Genomic DNA, 8,934 nt, shown 5'->3' with positions numbered 1-8,934 from the left:
TCCTGGACAAATAAGATATTATTATTATCATTACTATTATCACGTTGAGTTTGGAATATTGGAGTATTAAGAGGCAAACTGTCTCAAGGCATCAATCGAATCACTATATACTTTACAATATATAATACAATATTACGCATAATATGTTATACTGTTAGAAAGGGCTTTAGACGTACTTAAGAATATAATCAACTCTCCCTTTCTCAGAAAGTTGTGTTTACACTACCCAGGCCCCTCTCCCCTCGTGGTCAAGACAAGAATTGATTGTTCATAACATTAAAGCTATAATACTGTATATCGATTTCGCGGAGAAGTTCATATACACTTTCTGCAGAAAGGTTTCGGATTGTTGTGATAGGGCAACAATCAGGTCCAATTGGTTGAAAAGACAATTGTAGTTATATGCCGTTTATTTTTATTAGTATTATTTTGATGTGTACTATATAGCAAACAGTAAGGTTTGCCGAGATTCATACTGCCAGTTGAGGTAGACCATGTAACTCAAGACACAATAGGTTTATTGCTCTTTTTTATATGTAGAGAACAGGCAAAGTAGAAGTCAAGTACGGGAGTAGAGAGGATTTATAAGCTGTGCATATGCTTGTGAAAAGGTAGAAATATAAGCTTACATTGCACAGAAGTGCAAAAGTAGTGTCCTTAGCTTAGTAGCTATATGTCGTGAGGTGATTGTAATAATATGTCAGTGTTCAGTAACAGTGTTAATTTACAGTGAAGTTCTGATGAAAGAAAAAAAATACCAATGTGAGTGGAGTTTGTAAGTGTACAGTAAATGTGATATGGGCACATGATTGTTATTGGAGAATAAATTATAAACTAGTGGATTTATAACAGTTTACAACTTTGACTGAAAAGGTGTTTAAAGGATGTCATGTATTTCTTTTTTGCACATGATTTAGTATCACTTATAATCAAGGATTTAAGAAAGGAATAACACTAATTTTACACAGGTGATATTCATCATACTCTGCCGTGTTCATGCTTATGAATATAATATCGTGTTACATAGCTAGTGGATAGTAGGCCTACGTAGAGATTATTTTGGGTGGTATACGATTTTATATTCGTGAGATATCATTTTAACCGGATTATTAATGTTTATCACATTCTGGACACAGATATATGCGGTGAAAAGTGCATGTTATTCCATAGTTGATATAATCACATTCCTTTGCGTCGATCAGCATATTATTTGACAACTAAAATGATAAGGTTAGTTGAAGAAGTAAGGGAAATAGCTGTGAACTATACCATTAGTATATTGATTGCGATTTTTGTGAGCTCATAACAGTTTACATGATTATTATTATATCTCAGTAAGTTAGTTAAGTAAGATAATCAGAGTAATAACACCTTTTAATTAAGGCGCATTCAAACCTTACTTGATACTCGTGTATCATAGCCAAAAAGTGGATAGTCCCTGCAGTTTTTCCATAATTTGCAGAATTAAGATTTTATCTTTATGCACCTTTTGCTATCTATTGGCTTCAGTTTTCTTTTCTTTTTTTCTTTTTTTACTCCCAGTTCTTTCCACGGGACAGCCGTCATGTTATTTATAGTAGTAAGTTTTTGTGCATCATTTTTGTTTTCATTATAATTATTCTTGACAGTCTTATGGTGTAGTGGTATACAAAATGATCTTAAATACCTTTTTTGGTTGAGATTTTGAATACTTTGTACAATAGTAAGATGAACAAATTAAGTAAATATGAATGAAGATGATACATGATGGGTTTCTAGAGGATCTCGTATTTGCTTCAATTGCTGTTTGGTAAGTTGGGATAAGCCTGAAAAACTTTTAATAGTGTATTTTGTTTGTCATAATTCATATGAGTGGCTGCCAGCAAACAATCTGACATGGCCCGACAGAAAACGGCAAGAGATATGGAAAGCGAGCAGTCGTCGTGGCACGATATTACACATTAATTGTACAGGTATTAATACCAGTGAGGTTTATTCACTAATAACGGTCTGATTTTGAGCATGGCATACGGCCACTGTGTGACGAATGGGCAAATTACAAATAATGCTTACTGATATAATTTGTGTAAATGTGTCATAGAAACGCATGATATGTACATGTATAGATTGTAGATTTGCCCCATATGGAATTGTCTTCTTATTATATATTCAGCCATCTAGTTTATACGGGTGACTTTACCCAAGAAGCACCGTGGCTAGACAAATCTATCAAAGGGGAATAAATCTCAAATATAACTACGGTATAAGGATTAAGTAAAATGCAGCAAGTTCAGTAGAATATATATCAACGAAGTTTGGGGGAAAAAAAAAAAAAAAAGAATCGCTTCAAAATTTATGCAATTCGACGCAGCCATCGCTGGATGAAAATACTACATTTCGTGACGTAGAGCATATTATGAACTACGATATAAAGAAAAATAAGACGATTCTGAAGGAAAACAAAATATGAAAATTTCTGTCCCTCTAGATTCTAACATGTCAAGATTTGTATAATTCCCCTGTTTTCTGAAAGAAGTAATTTAAAGGACAAGTTCACCTTCATAAACATAAGGATTGAGAGAATGTAGCAATATTAGTAGAACACATCATTGAAAGTTTGAGGAAAATCAGACAATCCGTTCAAAAGTTATGAATTTTTGAAGTTTTTGTGCAGTACCCGCTGGATGAGAAGACTACTGTTAGTGTATGAATAACTTAGATGTCACATGCGTACAACAATATAAGGAAAATATAAAGAGAATTTCACAAAATTCCATCTTTTGAAAAAAGTACACATTCCCCTGACTCGTTACCGATAAATGTTATGGGTAATATTATTCCCCCTGCCTTTAGAAAGAGGCAAGTCAATTGCTCTTTTATTATGCGAAAAAAGTGAAAATATGTTGAATTTTCTTTTATATTTTCTTTATACTGTTGTACGCATATGACTCACAAGCTGTAGTAGTCTCCTCATCTAGCGGTTCCAACACAAAAATTAAAAAAATTCATAACTTTTGCATCGATTGTCCAATTTTCCTCAAACTTTCACTGATGTGTTCTACTAATATTGTTGCATTGTCTCAATCCTTATGTTTATGAAGGTGAACTTGTCCTTTAAGTGCCTTCTCATTATGCTAAAAAATGAAAGTATGTTGAATTCTCTTCATTATTCTCTTTATATCAAACATACTTGCTTGGTGTCACAAACAATACTATCGCAAAGTGTCAATAGGGTCTCAAATAGTAGATAGATCTATCATGATCCAGCTGCATTTTATCCGATTGGGCACCTGACCGTATGTCAATGCCACCTTAATTTGTATATTCGGTTGTTGTTTGTTTTTTTCTCTGTTTCGCTTGTCTGTTTATTTTTAATCTTTAGCAATATTTTGATTTAATAAACCTTAGTTGTTGCTTTGATTTTAAGTTTCACATAATGGTCTCTATATCTTTTATGAAAATATATAGGTACATAGTATATCAGTGGCGGATTCGGACTCTTTATTTGTTGTTTAAACAAACAAAAAATGAAATGAAATGAAACCCGGAAGTAGCACCAGAAATATTATTTGCGCCCCATCTTTACAGAATTCATGGATCCGCCCCTGTATATTTCTGGAAGAGCCCTCTCAACCCAAACGTTAACTGTTCCCGTATATAGTTGGTGCGAAACGATGTATATAGGCCTATTAGTTGATTAGGTGGACCATCGCAGGAACAATAACGCCTTTGTCTCTAACCTTGTGGAGGACGTAGAGGGGGACTGTCAGCCATTCCATGGTCAACCACTTTTAATCCACTTTGCTGTTATCTAAAGTGAAGCGTATTTCACAAAATACGGAGTGTCATATCGTTGAGCCATAAGTTCAGCAAGGCAGCCTTGAACCATCACAAGGTTATGCCTTTCCATGAAATTTTCCGTACATGAAGCGATCGATGGCTGGCCAGGTTTCATCACCGTGCGCTCTTTTGCGGGGTGCAGCATGTTTAGAAAAATTTGTATCGTTCACTCGGGCGCAGTACACAGTGAGTACATCATCCCAGTCGCAGATGCATTTTTACCCACATGCGTCCTAAAAGTTTGAAAACATTCGGGAGGCAGTTATTATCATGATTATTTGAACAGACTAATGCGCACGAACATCGCCAAAGGTTGCATCTTCAAATATGTTGAATTCTTGTCAACACACCAGGTAGTGTGCAGCAGAATATTTTCCAGTCCTACCAAGGGTATCATTATTGGTCCTATATTAATACGACGATTGTAACCTTCGCAGTAAGCAAGTGGTGACCCGAACCTTTCCAACATTTTCATCTATTTATAGCTAAATCTGCAACACTATACTGTTACTTGAGATGGAGAACCGAATGCACGGCTTATTTTTCCATATTATTGTGGCAGTTCTATCAGGTAAGCATTAGTATACTTGCGGTCAAAACCAGTGATGATAAATAAACAGTAGTGTTGAATACATATAACATTTTCCATTTCTGTTTCGTAAATATACTATTTGCATCCTTGTTCCGTTTCAGTTGACAATTTACACGAATCGATATCATTTTATCAGGAATGTGACCAGCCTTTCAAGGTTTGAAGTGAAAATATGATATTTGATAATACAAACCCTTTTTTAAAATTATTACTATACATGTGCCATCCCCTAAATATACATTGACACATTATAGTCCGTGCTACGATTAGAGCAGAATTTTGTTGTTGCTGTTATTGTTTTTGTTTTTGTTAAATATGGGCTTGCAAAAGCAATGTGAATTTCTAGAAGTGTAGTCTTGTCATTTTGTTTCGGTGTTTGTTTGATTTTTTTTTTTTTTTTTTGGTCTTCGTCAAATTACTTCTTTGACTTAAAACCAGGAGCAGATAAATAACTTTTGCATTGCTCACACTGCTATTGCAAGGGACAAACAGTTGAACCTCCATCTCATTCACGAGTAATAAATTATTAATTCCTTCATACTAATGGTTATTGCAACTGATTGACAAATTGCTCTTTATCGACACAGTCGGGTAGATATTTTTCAGACCGGGAAAAGTTGTTGAATACAAGGTTTTGTTGTTGTTGTTGTTGTTGTTGTTTATGATTCGTGTTCTAGAAGCAGCTTACAGCCCTGGGCAATTATCTGTATTAGTCTAATTATTAAATTCAGCTAATTAGTATAATATGGAATATGTTGCTAATACTAATCTCGGAAGCCTGAAAACGCGGATAATACATTTTTTTCAAGGGTTTTCTTTGAAGAGGAATCCATTCTTAACAGTTTCCATTATGAAATGATGCCAGTGCCTAACACATGCAAATTAGCATATATAGTACGCTAATTTGCCTATGTTTATTAGTTCTGTAGATGGTACCATGTACATGACGTTGAAAAGTTGTCTAGTAGAAGATTTTCTGTTGATTTGTGTTATGGGTATTGAAGTAAATCAAGTTTACATGATTATGCTAATTAGGCTATTAAAAAAAGTTGCCAAAAGTTGCCAAGATGGCAACCAAGCTAAATTTACTTCAATGCCCTTCTAGAACACAAATCAGCAAAAATCCTTGTACTTAACAACTTTTCCGATCATGTACAGAGTCTATGGAACCGTCAACTAGACTAAGCGCTTTAACTATAAATACTCGGATCTTATCGCTGCTGTTACTCAAAAGACTGAAAAATCGGAGTGTATTCGATGAAGGGCAATTATGTCAATTAGTAGCAATACTTTATGTTGATGGGTACTTAATTTGCCTGCTTTATAGATTCAGTGTATATATATATATATATATATATATATATATATACAAACTGTATAGAAACACTGGAGGAAAGAATATGAGAAACAAGGCCGTTGCTCGAGGCATGCAGTATAGTGTGCACATAATACTGCCATGAACAGAAAATGAGGCTAATACAATGCTTGGTATAGAAAGGAAGGTCAGAGGGATGCATTTTTCAAGACTCTGCTGAACCCTTTTTTCAGCTATCTCGTTCGGATGAGTTTTAGATTATGAAAATGTAACCATCATATACAGTATGCACGAATACACGTAGAACGTGCTGATTCATGCATTCAGAGAAGTGATCCTAATGACAGAAATAGGGAGGTAAAAATGACAATTGTGGATACGTGAAACTGACAGAAAGGGTAACATGTACAATCATTGTACAATCATTCACTGCAAAAAGTCCGGTGTTAAATAGTGAACACCGAGCTGGTGTTAAATTTTCGGTGCTCATTTATGGTGTTAAATTAACACCTCCGAGTGTCATTTCCAAATATAAAACTTTTTTTGAAGAGTTTCTTAGTAACTGTACTTCTTGTTGATTTTTGATTTAAACAAGACGATCAAGAATTTCACATTAAAATAGTAGATTTTTGAAAAAATGTGAAAAGAAATTTACACCACAGTAACACCAGCTGGTGTGGTCTCTTATTGAAGCTGGACGGGTGTTAAACCATTGATATTAACACCAACAAATATCATATCAACACCATCTGGTGTCATTTTTTAATTAACACCAGTACAGTGTCAAAATAACACCAGGTACAGTGTCAAATTAACACCACGGAGTGTCAGGTGAACACTTTTCAACACCATCAAAGTGCATTTTCTACACCGGTGGGTGTGGTCCTCTGTTGAAGTTTGATCGGTGTTAGATTTAACACTCATGGTGTTAAATCTAACACCGATGTTTTTACTGTGTTCCATCTCAACCAAAACTATACTATCCCTTTGATAAGGTATCGTATAGTTTTGGTTGAGATGGAAATCATAGGTCTTAACTTTTCACGAGATAATTAGAAATCACTTATAATCCATATAAAAGAACATGCAATTCTAAGAGGAATTCAGATTTCATTTGACGAAAACTGGTTCTGAAATGGCTGAGATATCTAAAAACAAAGAGGTCCTAATAAAGGGTGGATCCCATCTTTTAATAGGACCACTTTGTATTTTGATATCTCAGCCATTTCAAAACCGATGTTCATCAATAAACTTTGAATTCCTCTTAGAATTATACATGCTTTCTCATATTCTATTTAAGTGGTTTCTAATCATCTCGTAAAAAGGCAAAACCTGAATCCCCATCTCAACCAAAACCATGCCATCCCCTTAACGAGCAAACTTACAAAGGCCTACATACCAGTAACGAATAATATGATACTCTGTTTGCTGTCTACAGGGGCGCAATGGATCCCAGTACTCGGTTGGAATTTGCAAAGCAATATCTGTCATGTATTGTATGGCATGCCGAAATATCACAAAGACACCACAAGATATTTTGAAGGATTGGACTTCGTAACCACAAAGACAATTGAAATGCCAGGTCAGTATCAGATGGTTGTGAACTGAACGAAAGCACAATTTGGAACCATGTTGGATTTTTTTAAGATGCCGGCTTTGACATATCAACATTGATGAGTAATGTTACAATGGCTGTTTGTTGCCTATAAGATGTTGTTACGGAACTATCTTATGCGGTAATCGTTGAGTGTGACAATGGATCTACATGTTGTGTGGCCAAGCTATTACAATCCCCAACACTTACTCCATACTTGCAATTAAACCCAAATCACCTCATTAAAGTTCATAGCCCAACAAGCATCCAGCAACGCCACAATACAAGAATATGCCTACATTCGAGATCTAATGTGTCTGTGCACATCCAATGTTTTTGTTTTCGTTCTCTTTAAGTACAGAGTAAACCCATTCTGACTATGAAACTGATAAGCATAAAGTTAATCTAGAAAGTGAGTTGCAAAAATTGCAAATTCCCGACACTAAAAAACAAACGCTCGACTACTCCTCAAAAACCCTCTCCCTTGAAGAAAATACAGATACCTTTTTATATTTCGAAGGGTATACATGAATTTCGTTTCAATTATATTGAAGTATAGCAGAAATATCCAAGACACTCCAAGCATCTTGAAAACACTGTAGCAAATATTTGAAGATTATAAGAAACAAGGAAATCCTTATAAAACAAACAGGTCAGCAGAAGATCGCCAAAAAGTGGCTCAAGTATGACCACATTGCCAATTTGTCAGTTAACAAGCAAATTACAAGTATATGATTGTTTACAATTCTAGTTCCCGACAGTATCCCACATAAATGACTCCGAACTTTGCTTTCGAGAAAGTGATGAAAGCGGCTGTCTTAAAGCGGCTATTTCACAGTTCATTTCACTTTATTTTATGCAACTCCAGGACCTGTCACACATACAATTCAATACAATTCTAAATTCTGCATATTGCAAGAAAAGCGGGAATTGTCCGCACAAAATACATCTTCCAAAACAAGTTAGGGGTCTGCTGAATAAAACGTTTGATTCTAGAAAAGCTGTGGTAAGAACTGAAAACTCGGATTATTATGATGCTGCCATTGACTTTAAGACAGGAAAAAATATGTTTCAGTTTTTCCTAGGTAAAACGTGTAATGCAACAGGTCCCACTATCTTCATAAAGTTAAAAAAAAAGTGTTCCTCCTCCCCGAATTAGTTGTGTAAATGGACACAAAATGTTATTATACAGCAACATAACACTGGATCAGTATCATGGAAAATACATTATTTTTGTAATCAAATGACCTATCACTGTGTTTTAAATGTCCACCTGGGTGTATTACGTAATATTCATTTGCTTGCAGTCATGCTCCGGTCCATTTAGAGCCAAAATCATGTAAATTTCCCAGTAATATTACGGTTTGCTGCTGTGGTAACATCGTGAGCACAGTGAGAAATCTCTTCACTCTGTTAAATTCGATTTTGTGAACACATTGTGAATCATCAATTCACAGTGTGACTCAGAACATTACCATGTGAACAACATCTTTGAAACCAAACCACAGTGTGAAATCATCTTCACACTATTAAATTCGAGCGTTTGCACACTAAGTATGTGAACACAACACAATGTGAACACACTGTGGGACACTGTTGTTGTTGTTGTTTTTT

The sequence above is a fragment of the Diadema antillarum genome, unplaced genomic scaffold, assembly GCF_040938485.1.
Source record: "Diadema antillarum isolate AM-2024a unplaced genomic scaffold, OU_Dant_1.0 seq00000984_RagTag, whole genome shotgun sequence".
NCBI classification, from domain to species: domain Eukaryota; kingdom Metazoa; phylum Echinodermata; class Echinoidea; order Diadematoida; family Diadematidae; genus Diadema; species Diadema antillarum.
Note: the sequence above shows the minus strand (reverse complement) of the source record.